Source organism: Phalangium opilio, unplaced genomic scaffold (assembly GCF_054372755.1).
Source record: "Phalangium opilio isolate 3A_F unplaced genomic scaffold, DU_Popi_V2 ptg000352l_1, whole genome shotgun sequence".
Taxonomy (NCBI): Eukaryota; Metazoa; Arthropoda; class Arachnida; order Opiliones; family Phalangiidae; genus Phalangium; species Phalangium opilio.
This window is the reverse complement of record NW_028324228.1, coordinates 8,815,163-8,838,772: the sequence shown is the minus strand read 5'-3', so window position 1 is coordinate 8,838,772 and position 23,610 is coordinate 8,815,163. Positions and strand designations below refer to the sequence as shown.

General features: G+C 46.7%; 20 non-coding genes across 20 annotated transcripts; all 20 read left to right on the top strand.

The window, feature by feature from the left end:
- Positions 1-1,716: 1,716 nt before the first annotated feature.
- On the top strand, positions 1,717-1,789 carry TRNAN-GUU (transfer RNA asparagine (anticodon GUU)). Its single transcript has one exon. It is a non-coding gene; the product is annotated as a tRNA-Asn (tRNA).
- A 512-nt stretch (positions 1,790-2,301) lies between these two features.
- On the top strand, positions 2,302-2,374 carry TRNAN-GUU (transfer RNA asparagine (anticodon GUU)). The gene has a single exon. It is a non-coding gene; the product is annotated as a tRNA-Asn (tRNA).
- Positions 2,375-3,475: 1,101 nt separating this feature from the next.
- On the top strand, positions 3,476-3,548 carry TRNAN-GUU (transfer RNA asparagine (anticodon GUU)). The gene has a single exon. It is a non-coding gene; the product is annotated as a tRNA-Asn (tRNA).
- A 514-nt stretch (positions 3,549-4,062) lies between these two features.
- TRNAN-GUU (transfer RNA asparagine (anticodon GUU)) lies at positions 4,063-4,135 on the top strand. Its single transcript has one exon. It is a non-coding gene; the product is annotated as a tRNA-Asn (tRNA).
- A 514-nt stretch (positions 4,136-4,649) lies between these two features.
- On the top strand, positions 4,650-4,722 carry TRNAN-GUU (transfer RNA asparagine (anticodon GUU)). Its single transcript has one exon. It is a non-coding gene; the product is annotated as a tRNA-Asn (tRNA).
- A 2,127-nt stretch (positions 4,723-6,849) lies between these two features.
- Positions 6,850-6,922, top strand: TRNAN-GUU (transfer RNA asparagine (anticodon GUU)). Its single transcript has one exon. It is a non-coding gene; the product is annotated as a tRNA-Asn (tRNA).
- A 367-nt stretch (positions 6,923-7,289) lies between these two features.
- On the top strand, positions 7,290-7,362 carry TRNAS-GCU (transfer RNA serine (anticodon GCU)). The gene has a single exon. It is a non-coding gene; the product is annotated as a tRNA-Ser (tRNA).
- A 1,395-nt stretch (positions 7,363-8,757) lies between these two features.
- Positions 8,758-8,830, top strand: TRNAN-GUU (transfer RNA asparagine (anticodon GUU)). The gene has a single exon. It is a non-coding gene; the product is annotated as a tRNA-Asn (tRNA).
- A 367-nt stretch (positions 8,831-9,197) lies between these two features.
- Positions 9,198-9,270, top strand: TRNAS-GCU (transfer RNA serine (anticodon GCU)). The gene has a single exon. It is a non-coding gene; the product is annotated as a tRNA-Ser (tRNA).
- Positions 9,271-10,665: 1,395 nt separating this feature from the next.
- TRNAN-GUU (transfer RNA asparagine (anticodon GUU)) lies at positions 10,666-10,738 on the top strand. Its single transcript has one exon. It is a non-coding gene; the product is annotated as a tRNA-Asn (tRNA).
- Positions 10,739-11,105: 367 nt separating this feature from the next.
- TRNAS-GCU (transfer RNA serine (anticodon GCU)) lies at positions 11,106-11,178 on the top strand. The gene has a single exon. It is a non-coding gene; the product is annotated as a tRNA-Ser (tRNA).
- Positions 11,179-12,426: 1,248 nt separating this feature from the next.
- Positions 12,427-12,499, top strand: TRNAN-GUU (transfer RNA asparagine (anticodon GUU)). Its single transcript has one exon. It is a non-coding gene; the product is annotated as a tRNA-Asn (tRNA).
- A 367-nt stretch (positions 12,500-12,866) lies between these two features.
- On the top strand, positions 12,867-12,939 carry TRNAS-GCU (transfer RNA serine (anticodon GCU)). The gene has a single exon. It is a non-coding gene; the product is annotated as a tRNA-Ser (tRNA).
- A 2,567-nt stretch (positions 12,940-15,506) lies between these two features.
- TRNAS-GCU (transfer RNA serine (anticodon GCU)) lies at positions 15,507-15,579 on the top strand. The gene has a single exon. It is a non-coding gene; the product is annotated as a tRNA-Ser (tRNA).
- A 1,395-nt stretch (positions 15,580-16,974) lies between these two features.
- On the top strand, positions 16,975-17,047 carry TRNAN-GUU (transfer RNA asparagine (anticodon GUU)). The gene has a single exon. It is a non-coding gene; the product is annotated as a tRNA-Asn (tRNA).
- Positions 17,048-17,414: 367 nt separating this feature from the next.
- TRNAS-GCU (transfer RNA serine (anticodon GCU)) lies at positions 17,415-17,487 on the top strand. The gene has a single exon. It is a non-coding gene; the product is annotated as a tRNA-Ser (tRNA).
- Positions 17,488-18,882: 1,395 nt separating this feature from the next.
- TRNAN-GUU (transfer RNA asparagine (anticodon GUU)) lies at positions 18,883-18,955 on the top strand. The gene has a single exon. It is a non-coding gene; the product is annotated as a tRNA-Asn (tRNA).
- Positions 18,956-19,322: 367 nt separating this feature from the next.
- TRNAS-GCU (transfer RNA serine (anticodon GCU)) lies at positions 19,323-19,395 on the top strand. Its single transcript has one exon. It is a non-coding gene; the product is annotated as a tRNA-Ser (tRNA).
- Positions 19,396-20,643: 1,248 nt separating this feature from the next.
- TRNAN-GUU (transfer RNA asparagine (anticodon GUU)) lies at positions 20,644-20,716 on the top strand. The gene has a single exon. It is a non-coding gene; the product is annotated as a tRNA-Asn (tRNA).
- A 367-nt stretch (positions 20,717-21,083) lies between these two features.
- On the top strand, positions 21,084-21,156 carry TRNAS-GCU (transfer RNA serine (anticodon GCU)). The gene has a single exon. It is a non-coding gene; the product is annotated as a tRNA-Ser (tRNA).
- Positions 21,157-23,610: the final 2,454 nt, after the last annotated feature.

Here is a 23,610-nt window from a genome sequence, read left to right as displayed (position 1 = left end):
GTTGGTGCTTCGAGCCCACCCGGGAGCGGTGTTGTGAAATCTCACAGGTAACGTAAAACTCCAAAGTTTTTCCACAATACCTGACGAACATTTAATCTTTGGGCTTCCGTTGCGCAATGGTTAACGCCGTCGGCTGTTAACCGAAAGGTTGGTGGTTCGTGTCCATCCGGGAGCTGTGTTGTGAGGTCTTAGATGTAACGTAAAATTCACAGTTTTTTAAAAATAACTGACGAACATTTAATTTTTGGGCTTCCGTGGCGCAATGGTTAGAGCGTTCTGCTGTTATTCAAAAGGTTTGTGGTTCGAGCCCATCCGGGAGCGGTGTTTTGAAGTCTCTGATGTGACGTAAAAAGTCAGAGTTTTTCCACAATACCTGACGACCATTTCATTTCTGAGCTTCCTTGGCTCGAAGGTTAGCGCGTTCGGATGTTAACCAAAAGGTTGGTGGTTCGAGCCCACCCGGCTGCCGTGTTGTGAAGTCTCAAATGTAACGTAAAAAGCCAAAGTTTTTCCACAATACCTGACGACCGTTTAATTTTTAAGCTTCCGTGGCGCGATGGTTAGCGCGTTCGGCTGTTAACCGAAAGGTTGGTGGTTCGAGCCCACCCGGGAGCGGTGTTGTGAAATCTCACATGTAACGTAAAAATCCAAAGTTTTTCCACAATACCTGACGAACATTTAATCTTTGGGCTTCCGTTGCGCAATGGTTAACGCCGTCGGCTGTTAGCCGAAAGGTTGGTGGTTCGAGCCCATCCGGGAGCGGTGTTGTGAGGTCTTAGATGTAACGTAAAATTCAGAGTTTTTCCACAATACCTGACGACCATTTCATTTCTGAGCTTCCTTGGCTCCATGGTTAGCGTGTTCGGATGTTAAGCTTAAGGTTGGTGGTTCGAGCCCACCCGGGAGCAGTGTTGTGAAGTCTCAAATGTAACGTAAAAAGCCAAAGTTTTTCCACAATACCTGACGACCATTTAATTTTTGGGCTTCCGTGGCTCAATGGTTAGCGCGTTCGGCTGTTAACTAATAGGTTGGTGGTTCAAGCCCACCCGGGAGCGGAGTTGTGAAATCTCACAGGTAACGTAAAAATCCAAAGTTTTTCCACAATACCTGACGAACATTTAATCTTTGGGCTTCCGTTGCGCAATGGTTAACGCCGTCGGCTGTTAACCGAAAGGTTGGTGGTTCGAGCCCATCCGGGAGCGGTGTTGTGAGGTCTTAGATGTAACGTAAAATTCAGAATTTTTTAAAAATATCTGACGAACATTTAATTTTTGGGCTTCCGTGGCGCAATGGTTAGCGCGTTCAGCTGTTATTCAAAAGGTTTGTGGTTCGAGCCTATCCGGGAGCGGTGTTTTGAAGTCTCTGATGTGACGTAAAAAGTCAGAGTTTTTCCACAATACCTGACGACCATTTCATTTCTGAGCTTCCTTGGCTCGAAGGTTAGCGCGTTCGGATGTTAACCAAAAGGTTGGTGGTTCGAGCCCACCCGGCTGCCGTGTTGTGAAGTCTCAAATGTAACGTAAAAAGCCAAAGTTTTTCCACAATACCTGACGACCGTTTAATTTTTGAGCTTCCGTGGCGCAATGGTTAGCGCGTTCGGCTGTTAACAGAAAGGTTGGTGGTTCGAGCCCACCCGGGAGCGGTGGTGTGAGATCTCAAACGTAATGTCAAATGCCAAAGTTTTTGCACAATACCTGACGACCATTTAATTTTTGAGCTTCCGTGGCGCAATGGTTAGCGCGTTCGGCTGTTAACCGAAAGGTTGGTGGTTCGAGCCCACCCGGGAGCGGTGTTGTGAAATCTCACATGTAACGTAAAAATCCAAAGTTTTTCCACAATACCTGACGAACATTTAATCTTTGGGCTTCCGTTGCGCAATGGTTAACGCCGTCGGCTGTTAACCGAAAGGTTGGTGGTTCGAGCCCATCCGGGAGCGGTGTTGTGAGGTTAGATGTAACGTAAAATTCAGAGTTTTTTAAAAATAACTGACGAACATTTAATTTTTGGGCTTCCGTGGCGCAATGGTTAGCGCGTTCGGCTGTTAACCGAAAGGTTGGTGGTTCGAGCCCATCCGGGAGCGGTGTTGTGAAGTCTCAGATGTGACGTAAAAAGTCAAAGTTTTTCCACAATACCTGACGACCATTTCATTTCTGAGCTTCCTTGGCTCCATGGTTAGCGTGTTCGGATGTTAAGCTTAAGGTTGGTGGTTCGAGCCCACCCGGGAGCAGTGTTGTGAAGTCTCAAATGTAACGTAAAAAGCCAAAGTTTTTCCACAATACCTGACGACTGTTTAATTTTTGAGCTTCCGTGGCGCAATGGTTAGCGCGTTCGGCTGTTAACCGAAAGGTTGGTGGTTCGAGCCCACCCGGGAGCGGTGTTGTGAAATCTCACATGTAACGTAAAAATCCAAAGTTTTTCCACAATACCTGACGAACATTTAATCTTTGGGCTTCCGTTGCGCAATGGTTAACGCCGTCGGCTGTTAACCGAAAGATTGGTGGTTCGAGCCCATCCGGGAGCGGTGTTGTGAGGTCTTAGATGTAACGTAAAATTCAGAGTTTTTTAAAAATAACTGACGAACATTTAATTTTTGGGCTTCCGTGGCGCAATGGTTAGCGCGTTCGGCTGTTAACCGAAAGGTTGGTGGTTCGAGCCCATCCGGGAGCGGTGTTGTGAAGTCTCAGATGTGACGTAAAATGTCAAAGTTTTTCCACAATACCTGACGACCATTTCATTTCTGAGCTTCCTTGGCTCCATGGTTAGCGTGTTCGGATGTTAAGCTTAAGGTTGGTGGTTCGAGCCCACCCGGGAGCAGTGTTGTGAAGTCTCAAATGTAACGTAAAAAGCCAAAGTTTTTCCACAATACCTGACGACCATTTAATTTTTGGGCTTCCGCGGCTCAATGGTTAGCGCGTTCGGCTGTTAACTAATAGGTTGGTGGTTCGAGCCCACCCGGGAGCGGAGTTGTGAAATCTCACATGTAACGTAAAAATCCAAAGTTTTTCCACAATACCTGACGAACATTTAATCTTTGGGCTTTTGTTGCGCAATGGTTAACGCCGTCGGCTGTTAACCGAAAGGTTGGTGGTTCGAGCCCATCCGGGAGCGGTGTTGTGAGGTCTTAGATGTAACGTAAAATTCAGAGTTTTTTAAAAATAACTGACGAACATTTAATTTTTGGGCTTCCGTGGCGCAATGGTTAGCGCGTTCGGCTGTTAACCGAAAGGTTGGTGGTTCGAGCCCATCCGGGAGCGGTGTTGTGAAGTCTCAGATGTGACGTAAAAAGTCAAAGTTTTTCCACAATACCTGACGACCATTTCATTTCTGAGCTTCCTTGGCTCCATGGTTAGCGTGTTCGGATGTTAAGCTTAAGGTTGGTGGTTCGAGCCCACCCGGGAGCAGTGTTGTGAAGTCTCAAATGTAACGTAAAAAGCCAAAGTTTTTCCACAATACCTGACGACCGTTTAATTTTTGAGCTTCCGTGGCGCAATGGTTAGCGCGTTCGGCTGTTAACCGAAAGGTTGGTGGTTCGAGCCCACCCGGGAGCGGTGTTGTGAAATCTCACATGTAACGTAAAAATCCAAAGTTTTTCCACAATACCTGACGAACATTTAATCTTTGGGCTTCCGTTGCGCAATGGTTAACGCCGTCGGCTGTTAACCGAAAGATTGGTGGTTCGAGCCCATCCGGGAGCGGTGTTGTGAGGTCTTAGATGTAACGTAAAATTCAGAGTTTTTTAAAAATAACTGACGAACATTTAATTTTTGGGCTTCCGTGGCGCAATGGTTAGCGCGTTCGGCTGTTAACCGAAAGGTTGGTGGTTCGAGCCCATCCGGGAGCGGTGTTGTGAAGTCTCAGATGTGACGTAAAAAGTCAAAGTTTTTCCACAATACCTGACGACCATTTCATTTCTGAGCTTCCTTGGCTCCATGGTTAGCGTGTTCGGATGTTAAGCTTAAGGTTGGTGGTTCGAGCCCACCCGGGAGCAGTGTTGTGAAGTCTCAAATGTAACGTAAAAAGCCAAAGTTTTTCCACAATACCTGACGACCGTTTAATTTTTGAGCTTCCGTGGCGCAATGGTTAGCGCGTTCGGCTGTTAACCGAAAGGTTGGTGGTTCGAGCCCACCCGGGAGCGGTGTTGTGAAATCTCACATGTAACGTAAAAATCCAAAGTTTTTCCACAATACCTGACGAACATTTAATCTTTGGGCTTCCGTTGCGCAATGGTTAACGCCGTCGGCTGTTAACCGAAAGGTTAGTGGTTCGAGCCCATCCGGGAGCGGTGTTGTGAGGTCTTAGATGTAACGTAAAATTCAGAGTTTTTTAAAAATAACTGACGAACATTTAATTTTTGGGCTTCCGTGGCGCAATGGTTAGCGCGTTCGGCTGTTAACCGAAAGGTTGGTGGTTCGAGCCCATCCGGGAGCGGTGTTGTGAAGTCTCAGATGTGACGTAAAAAGTCAAAGTTTTTCCACAATACCTGACGACCATTTCATTTCTGAGCTTCCTTGGCTCCATGGTTAGCGTGTTCGGATGTTAAGCTTAAGGTTGGTGGTTCGAGCCCACCCGGGAGCAGTGTTGTGAAGTCTCAAATGTAACGTACAAGGCCAAAGTTTTTCCACAATACCTGACGACCGTTTAATTTTTGAGCTTCCGTGGCGCAATGGTTAGCGCGTTCGGCTGTTAACCGAAAGGTTGGTGGTTCGAGCCCACCCGGGAGCGGTGTTGTGAAATCTCACATGTAACGTAAAAATCCAAAGTTTTTCCACAATACCTGACGAACATTTAATCTTTGGGCTTCCGTTGCGCAATGGTTAACGCCGTCGGCTGTTAACCGAAAGATTGGTGGTTCGAGCCCATCCGGGAGCGGTGTTGTGAGGTCTTAGATGTAACGTAAAATTCAGAGTTTTTTAAAAATAACTGACGAACATTTAATTTTTGGGCTTCCGTGGCGCAATGGTTAGCGCGTTCGGCTGTTAACCGAAAGGTTGGTGGTTCGAGCCCATCCGGGAGCGGTGTTGTGAAGTCTCAGATGTGATGTAAAAAGTCAAAGTTTTTCCACAATACCTGACGACCATTTCATTTCTGAGCTTCCTTGGCTCCATGGTTAGCGTGTTCGGCTGTTAACCGAAAGGTTGGTGGTTCGAGCCCATCCGGGAGCGGTGTTGTGAGGTCTTAGATGTAACGTAAAATTCAGAGTTTTTTAAAAATATCTGACGAACATTTAATTTTTGGGCTTCCGTGGCGCAATGGTTAGCGCGTTCAGCTGTTATTCAAAAGGTTTGTGGTTCGAGCCCATCCGGGAGCGGTGTTTTGAAGTCTCTGATGTGACGTAAAAAGTCAGAGTTTTTCCACAATACCTGACGACCATTTCATTTCTGAGCTTCCTTGGCTCGAAGGTTAGCGCGTTCGGATGTTAACCAAAAGGTTGGTGGTTCGAGCCCACCCGGCTGCCGTGTTGTGAAGTCTCAAATGTAACGTAAAAAGCCAAAGTTTTTCCACAATAGCTGACGACCGTTTAATTTTTGAGCTTCCGTGGCGCAATGGTTAGCGCGTTCGGCTGTTAACAGAAAGGTTGGTGGTTCGAGCCCACCCGGGAGCGGTGTTGTGAGATCTCAAACGTAATGTCAAATGCCAAAGTTTTTCCACAATACCTGACGACCATTTAATTTTTGAGCTTCCGTGGCGCAATGGTTAGCGCGTTCGGGTGTTAAACGAAAGGTTGGTGGTTCGAGCCCACCCGGGAGCGGTGTTGTGAATTTTCACATGTAACGTAAAAATCCAAAGTTTTTCCACAATACCTGACGAACATTTAATCTTTGGGCTTCCGTTGCGCAATGGTTAACGCCGTCGGCTGTTAACCGAAAGGTTGGTGGTTCGAGCCCATCTGGGAGCGGTGTTGTGAGGTCTTAGATGTAACGTAAAATTCAGAGTTTTTTTAAAAATAACTGACGAACATTTAATTTTTGGGCTTCCGTGGCGCAATGGTTAGCGCGTTCGGCTGTTAACCGAAAGGTTGGTGGTTCGAGCCCATCCGTGAGCGGTGTTGTGAGGTCTCAGATGTGACGTAAAATCAAAGTTTTTCCACAATACCTGACGACCATTTCATTTCTGAGCTTCCTTGGCTCCATGGTTAGCGTGTTCGGATGTTAAGCTTAAGGTTGGTGGTTCGAGCCCACCCGGGAGCAGTGTTGTGAAGTCTCAAATGTAACGTAAAAAGCCAAAGTTTTTCCACAATACCTGACGACCATTTAATTTTTGGGCTTCCGTGGCTCAATGGTTAGCGCGTTCGGCTGTTAACTAATAGGTTGGTGGTTCGAGCCCACCCGGGAGCGGAGTTGTGAAATCTCACAGGTAACGTAAAAATCCAAAGTTTTTCCACAATACCTGACGAACATTTAATCTTTGGGCTTCCGTTGCGCAATGGTTAACGCCGTCGGCTGTTAACCGAAAGGTTGGTGGTTCGGGCCCATCCGGGAGCGGTGTTGTGAGGTCTTAGATGTAACGTAAAATTCAGAGTTTTTTAAAAATATCTGACGAACATTTAATTTTTGGGCTTCCGTGGCGCAATGGTTAGCGCGTTCAGCTCTTATTCAAAAGGTTTGTGGTTCGAGCCCATCCGGGAGCGGTGTTTTGAAGTCTCTGATGTGACGTAAAAAGTCAGAGTTTTTCCACAATACCTGACGACCATTTCATTTCTGAGCTTCCTTGGCTCGAAGGTTAGCGCGTTCGGATGTTAACCAAAAGGTTGGTGGTTCGAGCCCACCCGGCTGCCGTGTTGTGAAGTCTCAAATGTAACGTAAAAAGCCAAAGTTTTTCCACAATACCTGACGACCGTTTAATTTTTGGGCTTCCGTGGCGCAATGGTTAGCGCGTTCGGCTGTTAACCGAAAGGTTGGTGGTTCGAGCCCACCCGGGAGCGGTGTTGTGAGATCTCAAACGTAATGTCAAATGCCAAAGTTTTTCCACAATACCTGACGACCATTTAATTTTTGAGCTTCCCTGGCGCAATGGTTAGCGCGTTCGGCTGTTAACCGAAAGGTTGGTGGTTCGAGCCCACCTGGGAGCGGTGTTGTGAAATCTCACATGTAACGTAAAAATCCAAAGTTTTTCCACAATACCTGACGAACATTTAATCTTTGGGCTTCCGTTGCGCAATGGTTAACGCCGTCGGCTGTTAACCGAAAGGTTGGTGGTTCGAGCCCATCCGGGAGCGGTGTTGTGAGGTCTTAGATGTAACGTAAAATTCAGAGTTTTTTAAAAATAACTGACGAACATTTAATTTTTGGGCTTCCGTGGCGCAATGGTTAGCGCGTTCGGCTGCTAACCGAAAGGTTGGTGGTTCGAGCCCATCCGGGAGCGGTGTTGTGAAGTCTCAGATGTGACGTAAAAAGTCAAAGTTTTTCCACAATACCTGACGACCATTTCATTTCTGAGCTTCCTTGGCTCCATGGTTAGCGTGTTCGGATGTTAAGCTTAAGGTTGGTGGTTCGAGCCCACCCGGGAGCAGTGTTGTGAAGTCTCAAATGTAACGTAAAAAGCCAAAGTTTTTCCACAATACCTGACGACCATTTAATTTTTGGGCTTCCGCGGCTCAATGGTTAGCGCGTTCGGCTGTTAACTAATAGGTTGGTGGTTCGAGCCATCCCGGGAGCGGAGTTGTGAAATCTCACATGTAACGTAAAAATCCAAAGTTTTTCCACAATACCTGACGAACATTTTATCTTTGGGCTTCCGTTGCGCAATGGTTAACGCCGTCGGCTGTTAACCGAAAGATTGGTGGTTCGAGCCCATCCGGGAGCGGTGTTGTGAGGTCTTAGATGTAACGTAAAATTCAGAGTTTTTTAAAAATAACTGACGAACATTTAATTTTTGGGCTTCCGTGGCGCAATGGTTAGCGCGTTCGGCTGTTAACCGAAAGGTTGGTGGTTCGAGCCCATTCGGGAGCGGTGTTGTGAAGTCTCAGATGTGACGTAAAAAGTCAAAGTTTTTCCACAATACCTGACGACCATTTCATTTCTGAGCTTCCTTGGCTCCATGGTTAGCGTGTTCGGATGTTAAGCTTAAGGTTGGTGGTTCGAGCCCACCCGGGAGCAGTGTTGTGAAGTCTCAAATGTAACGTAAAAAGCCAAAGTTTTTCCACAATACCTGACGACCATTTAATTTTTGGGCTTCCGTGGCTCAATGGTTAGCGCGTTCGGCTGTTAACTAATAGGTTGGTGGTTCGAGCCCACCCGGGAGCGGAGTTGTGAAATCTCACAGGTAACGTAAAAATACAAAGTTTTTCCACAATACCTGACGAACATTTAATCTTTGGGCTTCCGTTGCGCAATGGTTAACGCCGTCGGCTGTTAACCGAAAGGTTGGTGGTTCGAGCCCATCCGGGAGCGGTGTTGTGAGGTCTTAGATGTAACGTAAAATTCAGAGTTTTTTAAAAATATCTGACGAACATTTAATTTTTGGGCTTCCGTGGCGCAATGGTTAGCGCGTTCAGCTGTTATTCAAAAGGTTTGTGGTTCGAGCCCATCCGGGAGCGGTGTTTTGAAGTCTCTGATGTGACGTAAAAAGTCAGAGTTTTTCCACAATACCTGACGACCATTTCATTTCTGAGCTTCCTTGGCTCGAAGGTTAGCGCGTTCGTATGTTAACCAAAAGGTTGGTGGTTCGAGCCCACCCGGCTGCCGTGTTGTGAAGTCTCAAATGTAACGTAAAAAGCCAAAGTTTTTCCACAATACCTGACGACCGTTTAATTTTTGAGCTTCCGTGGCGCAATGGTTAGCGCGTTCGGCTGTTAACCGAAAGGTTGGTGGTTCGAGCCCACCCGGGAGCGGTGTTGTGAGATCTCAAACGTAATGTCAAATGCCAAAGTTTTTCCACAATACCTGACGACCATTTAATTTTTGAGCTTCCCTGGCGCAATGGTTAGCGCGTTCGGCTGTTAACCGAAAGGTTGGTGGTTCGAGCCCACCCGGGAGCGGTGTTGTGAAATCTCACATGTAACGTAAAAATCCAAAGTTTTTCCACAATACCTGACGAACATTTAATCTTTGGGCTTCCGTTGCGCAATGGTTAACGCCGTCGGCTGTTAACCGAAAGGTTGGTGGTTCGAGCCCATCCGGGAGCGGTGTTGTGAGGTCTTAGATGTAACGTAAAATTCAGAGTTTTTTAAAAATAACTGACGAACATTTAATTTTTGGGCTTCCGTGGCGCAATGGTTAGCGCGTTCGGCTGCTAACCGAAAGGTTGGTGGTTCGAGCCCATCCGGGAGCGGTGTTGTGAAGTCTCAGATGTGACGTAAAAAGTCAAAGTTTTTCCACAATACCTGACGACCATTTCATTTCTGAGCTTCCTTGGCTCCATGGTTAGCGTGTTCGGATGTTAAGCTTAAGGTTGGTGGTTCGAGCCCACCCGGGAGCAGTGTTGTGAAGTCTCAAATGTAACGTAAAAAGCCAAAGTTTTTCCACAATACCTGACGACCATTTAATTTTTGGGCTTCCGCGGCTCAATGGTTAGCGCGTTCGGCTGTTAACTAATAGGTTGGTGGTTCGAGCCATCCCGGGAGCGGAGTTGTGAAATCTCACATGTAACGTAAAAATCCAAAGTTTTTCCACAATACCTGACGAACATTTAATCTTTGGGCTTCCGTTGCGCAATGGTTAACGCCGTCGGCTGTTAACCGAAAGATTGGTGGTTCGAGCCCATCCGGGAGCGGTGTTGTGAGGTCTTAGATGTAACGTAAAATTCAGAGTTGTTTAAAAATAACTGACGAACATTTAATTTTTGGGCTTCCGTGGCGCAATGGTTAGCGCGTTCGGCTGTTAACCGAAAGGTTGGTGGTTCGAGCCCATTCGGGAGCGGTGTTGTGAAGTCTCAGATGTGACGTAAAAAGTCAAAGTTTTTCCACAATACCTGACGACCATTTCATTTCTGAGCTTCCTTGGCTCCATGGTTAGCGTGTTCGGATGTTAAGCTTAAGGTTGGTGGTTCGAGCCCACCCGGGAGCAGTGTTTTGAAGTCTCAAATGTAACGTAAAAAGCCAAAGTTTTTCCACAATACCTGACGACCATTTAATTTTTGGGCTTCCGTGGCTCAATGGTTAGCGCGTTCGGCTGTTAACTAATAGGTTGGTGGTTCGAGCCCACCCGGGAGCGGAGTTGTGAAATCTCACAGGTAACGTAAAAATACAAAGTTTTTCCACAATACCTGACGAACATTTAATCTTTGGGCTTCCGTTGCGCAATGGTTAACGCCGTCGGCTGTTAACCGAAAGGTTGGTGGTTCGAGCCCATCCGGGAGCGGTGTTGTGAGGTCTTAGATGTAACGTAAAATTCAGAGTTTTTTAAAAATATCTGACGAACATTTAATTTTTGGGCTTCCGTGGCGCAATGGTTAGCGCGTTCAGCTGTTATTCAAAAGGTTTGTGGTTCGAGCCCATCCGGGAGCGGTGTTTTGAAGTCTCTGATGTGACGTAAAAAGTCAGAGTTTTTCCACAATACCTGACGACCATTTCATTTCTGAGCTTCCTTGGCTCGAAGGTTAGCGCGTTCGTATGTTAACCAAAAGGTTGGTGGTTCGAGCCCACCCGGCTGCCGTGTTGTGAAGTCTCAAATGTAACGTAAAAAGCCAAAGTTTTTCCACAATACCTGACGACCGTTTAATTTTTGAGCTTCCGTGGCGCAATGGTTAGCGCGTTCGGCTGTTAACCGAAAGGTTGGTGGTTCGAGCCCACCCGGGAGCGGTGTTGTGAGATCTCAAACGTAATGTCAAATGCCAAAGTTTTTCCACAATACCTGACGACCATTTAATTTTTGAGCTTCCCTGGCGCAATGGTTAGCGCGTTCGGCTGTTAACCGAAAGGTTGGTGGTTCGAGCCCACCCGGGAGCGGTGTTGTGAAATCTCACATGTAACGTAAAAATCCAAAGTTTTTCCACAATACCTGACGAACATTTAATCTTTGGGCTTCCGTTGCGCAATGGTTAACGCCGTCGGCTGTTAACCGAAAGGTTGGTGGTTCGAGCCCATCCGGGAGCGGTGTTGTGAGGTCTTAGATGTAACGTAAAATTCAGAGTTTTTTAAAAATAACTGACGAACATTTAATTTTTGGGCTTCCGTGGCGCAATGGTTAGCGCGTTCGGCTGCTAACCGAAAGGTTGGTGGTTCGAGCCCATCCGGGAGCGGTGTTGTGAAGTCTCAGATGTGACGTAAAAAGTCAAAGTTTTTCCACAATACCTGACGACCATTTCATTTCTGAGCTTCCTTGGCTCCATGGTTAGCGTGTTCGGATGTTAAGCTTAAGGTTGGTGGTTCGAGCCCACCCGGGAGCAGTGTTGTGAAGTCTCAAATGTAACGTAAAAAGCCAAAGTTTTTCCACAATACCTGACGACCATTTAATTTTTGGGCTTCCGCGGCTCAATGGTTAGCGCGTTCGGCTGTTAACTAATAGGTTGGTGGTTCGAGCCATCCCGGGAGCGGAGTTGTGAAATCTCACATGTAACGTAAAAATACAAAGTTTTTCCACAATACCTGACGAACATTTAATCTTTGGGCTTCCGTTGCGCAATGGTTAACGCCGTCGGCTGTTAACCGAAAGGTTGGTGGTTCGAGCCCATCCGGGAGCGGTGTTGTGAGGTCTTAGATGTAACGTAAAATTCAGAGTTTTTTAAAAATATCTGACGAACATTTAATTTTTGGGCTTCCGTGGCGCAATGGTTAGCGCGTTCAGCTGTTATTCAAAAGGTTTGTGGTTCGAGCCCATCCGGGAGCGGTGTTTTGAAGTCTCTGATGTGACGTAAAAAGTCAGAGTTTTTCCACAATACCTGACGACCATTTCATTTCTGAGCTTCCTTGGCTCGAAGGTTAGCGCGTTCGGATGTTAACCAAAAGGTTGGTGGTTCGAGCCCACCCGGCTGCCGTGTTGTGAAGTCTCAAATGTAACGTAAAAAGCCAAAGTTTTTCCACAATACCTGACGACCGTTTAATTTTTGAGCTTCCGTGGCGCAATGGTTAGCGCGTTCGGCTGTTAACCGTAAGGTTGGTGGTTCGAGCCCACCCGGGAGCGGTGTTGTGAGATCTCAAACGTAATGTCAAATGCCAAAGTTTTTCCACAATACCTGACGACCATTTAATTTTTGAGCTTCCGTGGCGCAATGGTTAGCGCGTTCGGCTGTTAAACGAAAGGTTGGTGGTTCGAGCCCACCCGGGAGCGGTGTTGTGAATTTTCACATGTAACGTAAAAATCCAAAGTTTTTCCACAATACCTGACGAACATTTAATCTTTGGGCTTCCGTTGCGCAATGGTTAACGCCGTCGGCTGTTAACCGAAAGGTTGGTGGTTCGAGCCCATCTGGGAGCGGTGTTGTGAGGTCTTAGATGTAACGTAAAATTCAGAGTTTTTTAAAAATAACTGACGAACATTTAATTTTTGGGCTTCCGTGGCGCAATGGTTAGCGCGTTCGGCTGTTAACCGAAAGGTTGGTGGTTCGAGCCCACCCGGGAGCGGTGTTGTGAGATCTCAAACGTAATGTCAAATGCCAAAGTTTTTCCACAATACCTGACGACCATTTAATTTTTGAGCTTCCCTGGCGCAATGGTTAGCGCGTTCGGCTGTTAACCGAAAGGTTGGTGGTTCGAGCCCACCCGGGAGCGGTGTTGTGAAATCTCACATGTAACGTAAAAATCCAAAGTTTTTCCACAATACCTGACGAACATTTAATCTTTGGGCTTCCGTTGCGCAATGGTTAACGCCGTCGGCTGTTAACCGAAAGGTTGGTGGTTCGAGCCCATCCGGGAGCGGTGTTGTGAGGTCTTAGATGTAACGTAAAATTCAGAGTTTTTTAAAAATAACTGACGAACATTTAATTTTTGGGCTTCCGTGGCGCAATGGTTAGCGCGTTCGGCTGCTAACCGAAAGGTTGGTGGTTCGAGCCCATCCGGGAGCGGTGTTGTGAAGTCTCAGATGTGACGTAAAAAGTCAAAGTTTTTCCACAATACCTGACGACCATTTCATTTCTGAGCTTCCTTGGCTCCATGGTTAGCGTGTTCGGATGTTAAGCTTAAGGTTGGTGGTTCGAGCCCACCCGGGAGCAGTGTTGTGAAGTCTCAAATGTAACGTAAAAAGCCAAAGTTTTTCCACAATACCTGACGACCATTTAATTTTTGGGCTTCCGTGGCTCAATGGTTAGCGCGTTCGGCTGTTAACTAATAGGTTGGTGGTTCGAGCCCACCCGGGAGCGGAGTTGTGAAATCTCACAGGTAACGTAAAAATACAAAGTTTTTCCACAATACCTGACGAACATTTAATCTTTGGGCTTCCGTTGCGCAATGGTTAACGCCGTCGGCTGTTAACCGAAAGGTTGGTGGTTCGAGCCCATCCGGGAGCGGTGTTGTGAGGTCTTAGATGTAACGTAAAATTCAGAGTTTTTTAAAAATATCTGACGAACATTTAATTTTTGGGCTTCCGTGGCGCAATGGTTAGCGCGTTCAGCTGTTATTCAAAAGGTTTGTGGTTCGAGCCCATCCGGGAGCGGTGTTTTGAAGTCTCTGATGTGACGTAAAAAGTCAGAGTTTTTCCACAATACCTGACGACCATTTCATTTCTGAGCTTCCTTGGCTCGAAGGTTAGCGCGTTCGGATGTTAACCAAAAGGTTGGTGGTTCGAGCCCACCCGGCTGCCGTGTTGTGAAGTCTCAAATGTAACGTAAAAAGCCAAAGTTTTTCCACAATACCTGACGACCGTTTAATTTTTGAGCTTCCGTGGCGCAATGGTTAGCGCGTTCGGCTGTTAACCGTAAGGTTGGTGGTTCGAGCCCACCCGGGAGCGGTGTTGTGAGATCTCAAACGTAATGTCAAATGCCAAAGTTTTTCCACAATACCTGACGACCATTTAATTTTTGAGCTTCCGTGGCGCAATGGTTAGCGCGTTCGGCTGTTAAACGAAAGGTTGGTGGTTCGAGCCCACCCGGGAGCGGTGTTGTGAATTTTCACATGTAACGTAAAAATCCAAAGTTTTTCCACAATACCTGACGAACATTTAATCTTTGGGCTTCCGTTGCGCAATGGTTAACGCCGTCGGCTGTTAACCGAAAGGTTGGTGGTTCGAGCCAATCTGGGAGCGGTGTTGTGAGGTCTTAGATGTAACGTAAAATTCAGAGTTTTTTAAAAATAACTGACGAACATTTAATTTTTGGGCTTCCGTGGCGCAATGGTTAGCGCGTTCGGCTGTTAACCGAAAGGTTGGTGGTTCGAGCCCATCCGTGAGCGGTGTTGTGAGGTCTCAGATGTGACGTAAAATCAAAGTTTTTCCACAATACCTGACGACCATTTCATTTCTGAGCTTCCTTGGCTCCATGGTTAGCGTGTTCGGATGTTAAGCTTAAGGTTGGTGGTTCGAGCCCACCCGGGAGCAGTGTTATGAAGTCTCAAATGTAACGTAAAAAGCCAAAGTTTTTCCACAATACCTGACGACCATTTAATTTTTGGGCTTCCGTGGCTCAATGGTTAGCGCGTTCGGCTGTTAACTAATAGGTTGGTGGTTCGAGCCCACCCGGGAGCGGAGTTGTGAAATCTCACAGGTAACGTAAAAATCCAAAGTTTTTCCACAATACCTGACGAACATTTAATCTTTGGGCTTCCGTTGCGCAATGGTTAACGCCGTCGGCTGTTAACCGAAAGGTTGGTGGTTCGAGCCCATCCGGGAGCGGTGTTGTGAGGTCTTAGATGTAACGTAAAATTCAGAGTTTTTTAAAAATATCTGACGAACATTTAATTTTTGGGCTTCCGTGGCGCAATGGTTAGCGCGTTCAGCTCTTATTCAAAAGGTTTGTGGTTCGAGTCCATCCGGGAGCGGTGTTTTGAAGTCTCTGATGTGACGTAAAAAGTCAGAGTTTTTCCACAATACCTGACGACCATTTCATTTCTGAGCTTCCTTGGCTCGAAGGTTAGCGCGTTCGGATGTTAACCAAAAGGTTGGTGGTTCGAGCCCACCCGGCTGCCGTGTTGTGAAGTCTCAAATGTAACGTAAAAAGCCAAAGTTTTTCCACAATACCTGACGACCGTTTAATTTTTGGGCTTCCGTGGCGCAATAGTTAGCGCGTTCGGCTGTTAACCGAAAGGTTGGTGGTTCGAGCCCACCCGGGAGCGGTGTTGTGAGATCTCAAACGTAATGTCAAATGCCAAAGTTTTTCCACAATACCTGACGACCATTTAATTTTTGAGCTTCCCTGGTGCAATGGTTAGCGCGTTCGGCTGTTAACCGAAAGGTTGGTGGTTCGAGCCCACCCGGGAGCGGTGTTGTGAAATCTCACATGTAACGTAAAAATCCAAAGTTTTTCCACAATACCTGACGAACATTTAATCTTTGGGCTTCCGTTGCGCAATGGTTAACGCCGTCGGCTGTTAACCGAAAGGTTGGTGGTTCGAGCCCATCCGGGAGCGGTGTTGTGAGGTCTTAGATGTAACGTAAAATTCAGAGTTTTTTAAAAATAACTGACGAACATTTAATTTTTGGGCTTCCGTGGCGCAATGGTTAGCGCGTTCGGCTGCTAACCGAAAGGTTGGTGGTTCGAGCCCATCCGGGAGCGGTGTTGTGAAGTCTCAGATGTGACGTAAAAAGTCAAAGTTTTTCCACAATACCTGACGACCATTTCATTTCTGAGCTTCCTTGGCTCCATGGTTAGCGTGTTCGGATGTTAAGCTTAAGGTTGGTGGTTCGAGCCCACCCGGGAGCAGTGTTGTGAAGTCTCAAATGTAACGTAAAAAGCCAAAGTTTTTCCACAATACCTGACGACCATTTAATTTTTGGGCTTCCGCGGCTCAATGGTTAGCGCGTTCGGCTGTTAACTAATAGGTTGGTGGTTCGAGCCATCCCGGGAGCGGAGTTGTGAAATCTCACATGTAACGTAAAAATCCAAAGTTTTTCCACAATACCTGACGAACATTTAATCTTTGGGCTTCCGTTGCGCAATGGTTAACGCCGTCGGCTGTTAACCGAAAGATTGGTGGTTCGAGCCCATCCGGGAGCGGTGTTGTGAGGTCTTAGATGTAACGTAAAATTCAGAGTTTTTTAAAAATAACTGACGAACATTTAATTTTTGGGCTTCCGTGGCGCAATGGTTAGCGCGTTCGGCTGTTAACCGAAAGGTTGGTGGTTCGAGCCCATTCGGGAGCGGTGTTGTGAAGTCTCAGATGTGACGTAAAAAGTCAAAGTTTTTCCACAATACCTGACGACCATTTCATTTCTGAGCTTCCTTGGCTCCATGGTTAGCGTGTTCGGATGTTAAGCTTAAGGTTGGTGGTTCGAGCCCACCCGGGAGCAGTGTTGTGAAGTCTCAAATGTAACGTAAAAAGCCAAAGTTTTTCCACAATACCTGACGACCATTTAATTTTTGGGCTTCCGTGGCTCAATGGTTAGCGCGTTCGGCTGTTAACTAATAGGTTGGTGGTTCGAGCCCACCCGGGAGCGGAGTTGTGAAATCTCACAGGTAACGTAAAAATACAAAGTTTTTCCACAATACCTGACGAACATTTAATCTTTGGGCTTCCGTTGCGCAATGGTTAACGCCGTCGGCTGTTAACCGAAAGGTTGGTGGTTCGAGCCCATCCGGGAGCGGTGTTGTGAGGTCTTAGATGTAACGTAAAATTCAGAGTTTTTTAAAAATATCTGACGAACATTTAATTTTTGGGCTTCCGTGGCGCAATGGTTAGCGCGTTCAGCTGTTATTCAAAAGGTTTGTGGTTCGAGCCCATCCGGGAGCGGTGTTTTGAAGTCTCTGATGTGACGTAAAAAGTCAGAGTTTTTCCACAATACCTGACGACCATTTCATTTCTGAGCTTCCTTGGCTCGAAGGTTAGCGCGTTCGTATGTTAACCAAAAGGTTGGTGGTTCGAGCCCACCCGGCTGCCGTGTTGTGAAGTCTCAAATGTAACGTAAAAAGCCAAAGTTTTTCCACAATACCTGACGACCGTTTAATTTTTGAGCTTCCGTGGCGCAATGGTTAGCGCGTTCGGCTGTTAACCGAAAGGTTGGTGGTTCGAGCCCACCCGGGAGCGGTGTTGTGAGATCTCAAACGTAATGTCAAATGCCAAAGTTTTTCCACAATACCTGACGACCATTTAATTTTTGAGCTTCCCTGGCGCAATGGTTAGCGCGTTCGGCTGTTAACCGAAAGGTTGGTGGTTCGAGCCCACCCGGGAGCGGTGTTGTGAAATCTCACATGTAACGTAAAAATCCAAAGTTTTTCCACAATACCTGACGAACATTTAATCTTTGGGCTTCCGTTGCGCAATGGTTAACGCCGTCGGCTGTTAACCGAAAGGTTGGTGGTTCGAGCCCATCCGGGAGCGGTGTTGTGAGGTCTTAGATGTAACGTAAAATTCAGAGTTTTTTAAAAATAACTGACGAACATTTAATTTTTGGGCTTCCGTGGCGCAATGGTTAGCGCGTTCGGCTGCTAACCGAAAGGTTGGTGGTTCGAGCCCATCCGGGAGCGGTGTTGTGAAGTCTCAGATGTGACGTAAAAAGTCAAAGTTTTTCCACAATACCTGACGACCATTTCATTTCTGAGCTTCCTTGGCTCCATGGTTAGCGTGTTCGGATGTTAAGCTTAAGGTTGGTGGTTCGAGCCCACCCGGGAGCAGTGTTGTGAAGTCTCAAATGTAACGTAAAAAGCCAAAGTTTTTCCACAATACCTGACGACCATTTAATTTTTGGGCTTCCGCGGCTCAATGGTTAGCGCGTTCGGCTGTTAACTAATAGGTTGGTGGTTCGAGCCATCCCGGGAGCGGAGTTGTGAAATCTCACATGTAACGTAAAAATCCAAAGTTTTTCCACAATACCTGACGAACATTTAATCTTTGGGCTTCCGTTGCGCAATGGTTAACGCCGTCGGCTGTTAACCGAAAGATTGGTGGTTCGAGCCCATCCGGGAGCGGTGTTGTGAGGTCTTAGATGTAACGTAAAATTCAGAGTTTTTTAAAAATAACTGACGAACATTTAATTTTTGGGCTTCCGTGGCGCAATGGTTAGCGCGTTCGGCTGTTAACCGAAAGGTTGGTGGTTCGAGCCCATTCGGGAGCGGTGTTGTGAAGTCTCAGATGTGACGTAAAAAGTCAAAGTTTTTCCACAATACCTGACGACCATTTCATTTCTGAGCTTCCTTGGCTCCATGGTTAGCGTGTTCGGATGTTAAGCTTAAGGTTGGTGGTTCGAGCCCACCCGGGAGCAGTGTTTTGAAGTCTCAAATGTAACGTAAAAAGCCAAAGTTTTTCCACAATACCTGACGACCATTTAATTTTTGGGCTTCCGTGGCTCAATGGTTAGCGCGTTCGGCTGTTAACTAATAGGTTGGTGGTTCGAGCCCACCCGGGAGCGGAGTTGTGAAATCTCACAGGTAACGTAAAAATACAAAGTTTTTCCACAATACCTGACGATCATTTAATCTTTGGGCTTCCGTTGCGCAATGGTTAACGCCGTCGGCTGTTAACCGAAAGGTTGGTGGTTCGAGCCCATCCGGGAGCGGTGTTGTGAGGTCTTAGATGTAACGTAAAATTCAGAGTTTTTTAAAAATATCTGACGAACATTTAATTTTTGGGCTTCCGTGGCGCAATGGTTAGCGCGTTCAGCTGTTATTCAAAAGGTTTGTGGTTCGAGCCCATCCGGGAGCGGTGTTTTGAAGTCTCTGATGTGACGTAAAAAGTCAGAGTTTTTCCACAATACCTGACGACCATTTCATTTCTGAGCTTCCTTGGCTCGAAGGTTAGCGCGTTCGTATGTTAACCAAAAGGTTGGTGGTTCGAGCCCACCCGGCTGCCGTGTTGTGAAGTCTCAAATGTAACGTAAAAAGCCAAAGTTTTTCCACAATACCTGACGACCGTTTAATTTTTGAGCTTCCGTGGCGCAATGGTTAGCGCGTTCGGCTGTTAACCGAAAGGTTGGTGGTTCGAGCCCACCCGGGAGCGGTGTTGTGAGATCTCAAACGTAATGTCAAATGCCAAAGTTTTTCCACAATACCTGACGACCATTTAATTTTTGAGCTTCCCTGGCGCAATGGTTAGCGCGTTCGGCTGTTAACCGAAAGGTTGGTGGTTCGAGCCCACCCGGGAGCGATGTTGTGAAATCTCACATGTAACGTAAAAATCCAAAGTTTTTCCACAATACCTGACGAACATTTAATCTTTGGGCTTCCGTTGCGCAATGGTTAACGCCGTCGGCTGTTAACCGAAAGGTTGGTGGTTCGAGCCCATCCGGGAGCGGTGTTGTGAGGTCTTAGATGTAACGTAAAATTCAGAGTTTTTTAAAAATAACTGACGAACATTTAATTTTTGGGCTTCCGTGGCGCAATGGTTAGCGCGTTCGGCTGCTAACCGAAAGGTTGGTGGTTCGAGCCCATCCGGGAGCGGTGTTGTGAAGTCTCAGATGTGACGTAAAAAGTCAAAGTTTTTCCACAATACCTGACGACCATTTCATTTCTGAGCTTCCTTGGCTCCATGGTTAGCGTGTTCGGATGTTAAGCTTAAGGTTGGTGGTTCGAGCCCACCCGGGAGCAGTGTTGTGAAGTCTCAAATGTAACGTAAAAAGCCAAAGTTTTTCCACAATACCTGACGACCATTTAATTTTTGGGCTTCCGCGGCTCAATGGTTAGCGCGTTCGGCTGTTAACTAATAGGTTGGTGGTTCGAGCCATCCCGGGAGCGGAGTTGTGAAATCTCACATGTAACGTAAAAATACAAAGTTTTTCCACAATACCTGACGAACATTTAATCTTTGGGCTTCCGTTGCGCAATGGTTAACGCCGTCGGCTGTTAACCGAAAGGTTGGTGGTTCGAGCCCATCCGGGAGCGGTGTTGTGAGGTCTTAGATGTAACGTAAAATTCAGAGTTTTTTAAAAATATCTGACGAACATTTAATTTTTGGGCTTCCGTGGCGCAATGGTTAGCGCGTTCAGCTGTTATTCAAAAGGTTTGTGGTTCGAGCCCATCCGGGAGCGGTGTTTTGAAGTCTCTGATGTGACGTAAAAAGTCAGAGTTTTTCCACAATACCTGACGACCATTTCATTTCTGAGCTTCCTTGGCTCGAAGGTTAGCGCGTTCGGATGTTAACCAAAAGGTTGGTGGTTCGAGCCCACCCGGCTGCCGTGTTGTGAAGTCTCAAATGTAACGTAAAAAGCCAAAGTTTTTCCACAATACCTGACGACCGTTTAATTTTTGAGCTTCCGTGGCGCAATGGTTAGCGCGTTCGGCTGTTAACCGTAAGGTTGGTGGTTCGAGCCCACCCGGGAGCGGTGTTGTGAGATCTCAAACGTAATGTCAAATGCCAAAGTTTTTCCACAATACCTGACGACCATTTAATTTTTGAGCTTCCGTGGCGCAATGGTTAGCGCGTTCGGCTGTTAAACGAAAGGTTGGTGGTTCGAGCCCACCCGGGAGCGGTGTTGTGAATTTTCACATGTAACGTAAAAATCCAAAGTTTTTCCACAATACCTGACGAACATTTAATCTTTGGGCTTCCGTTGCGCAATGGTTAACGCCGTCGGCTGTTAACCGAAAGGTTGGTGGTTCGAGCCCATCTGGGAGCGGTGTTGTGAGGTCTTAGATGTAACGTAAAATTCAGAGTTTTTTAAAAATAACTGACGAACATTTAATTTTTGGGCTTCCGTGGCGCAATGGTTAGCGCGTTCGGCTGTTAACCGAAAGGTTGGTGGTTCGAGCCCACCCGGGAGCGGTGTTGTGAGATCTCAAACGTAATGTCAAATGCCAAAGTTTTTCCACAATACCTGACGACCATTTAATTTTTGAGCTTCCCTGGCGCAATGGTTAGCGCGTTCGGCTGTTAACCGAAAGGTTGGTGGTTCGAGCCCACCCGGGAGCGGTGTTGTGAAATCTCACATGTAACGTAAAAATCCAAAGTTTTTCCACAATACCTGACGAACATTTAATCTTTGGGCTTCCGTTGCGCAATGGTTAACGCCGTCGGCTGTTAACCGAAAGGTTGGTGGTTCGAGCCCATCCGGGAGCGGTGTTGTGAGGTCTTAGATGTAACGTAAAATTCAGAGTTTTTTAAAAATAACTGACGAACATTTAATTTTTGGGCTTCCGTGGCGCAATGGTTAGCGCGTTCGGCTGCTAACCGAAAGGTTGGTGGTTCGAGCCCATCCGGGAGCGGTGTTGTGAAGTCTCAGATGTGACGTAAAAAGTCAAAGTTTTTCCACAATACCTGACGACCATTTCATTTCTGAGCTTCCTTGGCTCCATGGTTAGCGTGTTCGGATGTTAAGCTTAAGGTTGGTGGTTCGAGCCCACCCGGGAGCAGTGTTGTGAAGTCTCAAATGTAACGTAAAAAGCCAAAGTTTTTCCACAATACCTGACGACCATTTAATTTTTGGGCTTCCGTGGCTCAATGGTTAGCGCGTTCGGCTGTTAACTAATAGGTTGGTGGTTCGAGCCCACCCGGGAGCGGAGTTGTGAAATCTCACAGGTAACGTAAAAATACAAAGTTTTTCCACAATACCTGACGAACATTTAATCTTTGGGCTTCCGTTGCGCAATGGTTAACGCCGTCGGCTGTTAACCGAAAGGTTGGTGGTTCGAGCCCATCCGGGAGCGGTGTTGTGAGGTCTTAGATGTAACGTAAAATTCAGAGTTTTTTAAAAATATCTGACGAACATTTAATTTTTGGGCTTCCGTGGCGCAATGGTTAGCGCGTTCAGCTGTTATTCAAAAGGTTTGTGGTTCGAGCCCATCCGGGAGCGGTGTTTTGAAGTCTCTGATGTGACGTAAAAAGTCAGAGTTTTTCCACAATACCTGACGACCATTTCATTTCTGAGCTTCCTTGGCTCGAAGGTTAGCGCGTTCGGATGTTAACCAAAAGGTTGGTGGTTCGAGCCCACCCGGCTGCCGTGTTGTGAAGTCTCAAATGTAACGTAAAAAGCCAAAGTTTTTCCACAATACCTGACGACCGTTTAATTTTTGAGCTTCCGTGGCGCAATGGTTAGCGCGTTCGGCTGTTAACCGTAAGGTTGGTGGTTCGAGCCCACCCGGGAGCGGTGTTGTGAGATCTCAAACGTAATGTCAAATGCCAAAGTTTTTCCACAATACCTGACGACCATTTAATTTTTGAGCTTCCGTGGCGCAATGGTTAGCGCGTTCGGCTGTTAAACGAAAGGTTGGTGGTTCGAGCCCACCCGGGAGCGGTGTTGTGAATTTTCACATGTAACGTAAAAATCCAAAGTTTTTCCACAATACCTGACGAACATTTAATCTTTGGGCTTCCGTTGCGCAATGGTTAACGCCGTCGGCTGTTAACCGAAAGGTTGGTGGTTCGAGCCAATCTGGGAGCGGTGTTGTGAGGTCTTAGATGTAACGTAAAATTCAGAGTTTTTTAAAAATAACTGACGAACATTTAATTTTTGGGCTTCCGTGGCGCAATGGTTAGCGCGTTCGGCTGTTAACCGAAAGGTTGGTGGTTCGAGCCCATCCGTGAGCGGTGTTGTGAGGTCTCAGATGTGACGTAAAATCAAAGTTTTTCCACAATACCTGACGACCATTTCATTTCTGAGCTTCCTTGGCTCCATGGTTAGCGTGTTCGGATGTTAAGCTTAAGGTTGGTGGTTCGAGCCCACCCGGGAGCAGTGTTATGAAGTCTCAAATGTAACGTAAAAAGCCAAAGTTTTTCCACAATACCTGACGACCATTTAATTTTTGGGCTTCCGTGGCTCAATGGTTAGCGCGTTCGGCTGTTAACTAATAGGTTGGTGGTTCGAGCCCACCCGGGAGCGGAGTTGTGAAATCTCACAGGTAACGTAAAAATCCAAAGTTTTTCCACAATACCTGACGAACATTTAATCTTTGGGCTTCCGTTGCGCAATGGTTAACGCCGTCGGCTGTTAACCGAAAGGTTGGTGGTTCGAGCCCATCCGGGAGCGGTGTTGTGAGGTCTTAGATGTAACGTAAAATTCAGAGTTTTTTAAAAATATCTGACGAACATTTAATTTTTGGGCTTCCGTGGCGCAATGGTTAGCGCGTTCAGCTCTTATTCAAAAGGTTTGTGGTTCGAGTCCATCCGGGAGCGGTGTTTTGAAGTCTCTGATGTGACGTAAAAAGTCAGAGTTTTTCCACAATACCTGACGACCATTTCATTTCTGAGCTTCCTTGGCTCGAAGGTTAGCGCGTTCGGATGTTAACCAAAAGGTTGGTGGTTCGAGCCCACCCGGCTGCCGTGTTGTGAAGTCTCAAATGTAACGTAAAAAGCCAAAGTTTTTCCACAATACCTGACGACCGTTTAATTTTTGGGCTTCCGTGGCGCAATAGTTAGCGCGTTCGGCTGTTAACCGAAAGGTTGGTGGTTCGAGCCCACCCGGGAGCGGTGTTGTGAGATCTCAAACGTAATGTCAAATGCCAAAGTTTTTCCACAATACCTGACGACCATTTAATTTTTGAGCTTCCCTGGTGCAATGGTTAGCGCGTTCGGCTGTTAACCGAAAGGTTGGTGGTTCGAGCCCACCCGGGAGCGGTGTTGTGAAATCTCACATGTAACGTAAAAATCCAAAGTTTTTCCACAATACCTGACGAACATTTAATCTTTGGGCTTCCGTTGCGCAATGGTTAACGCCGTCGGCT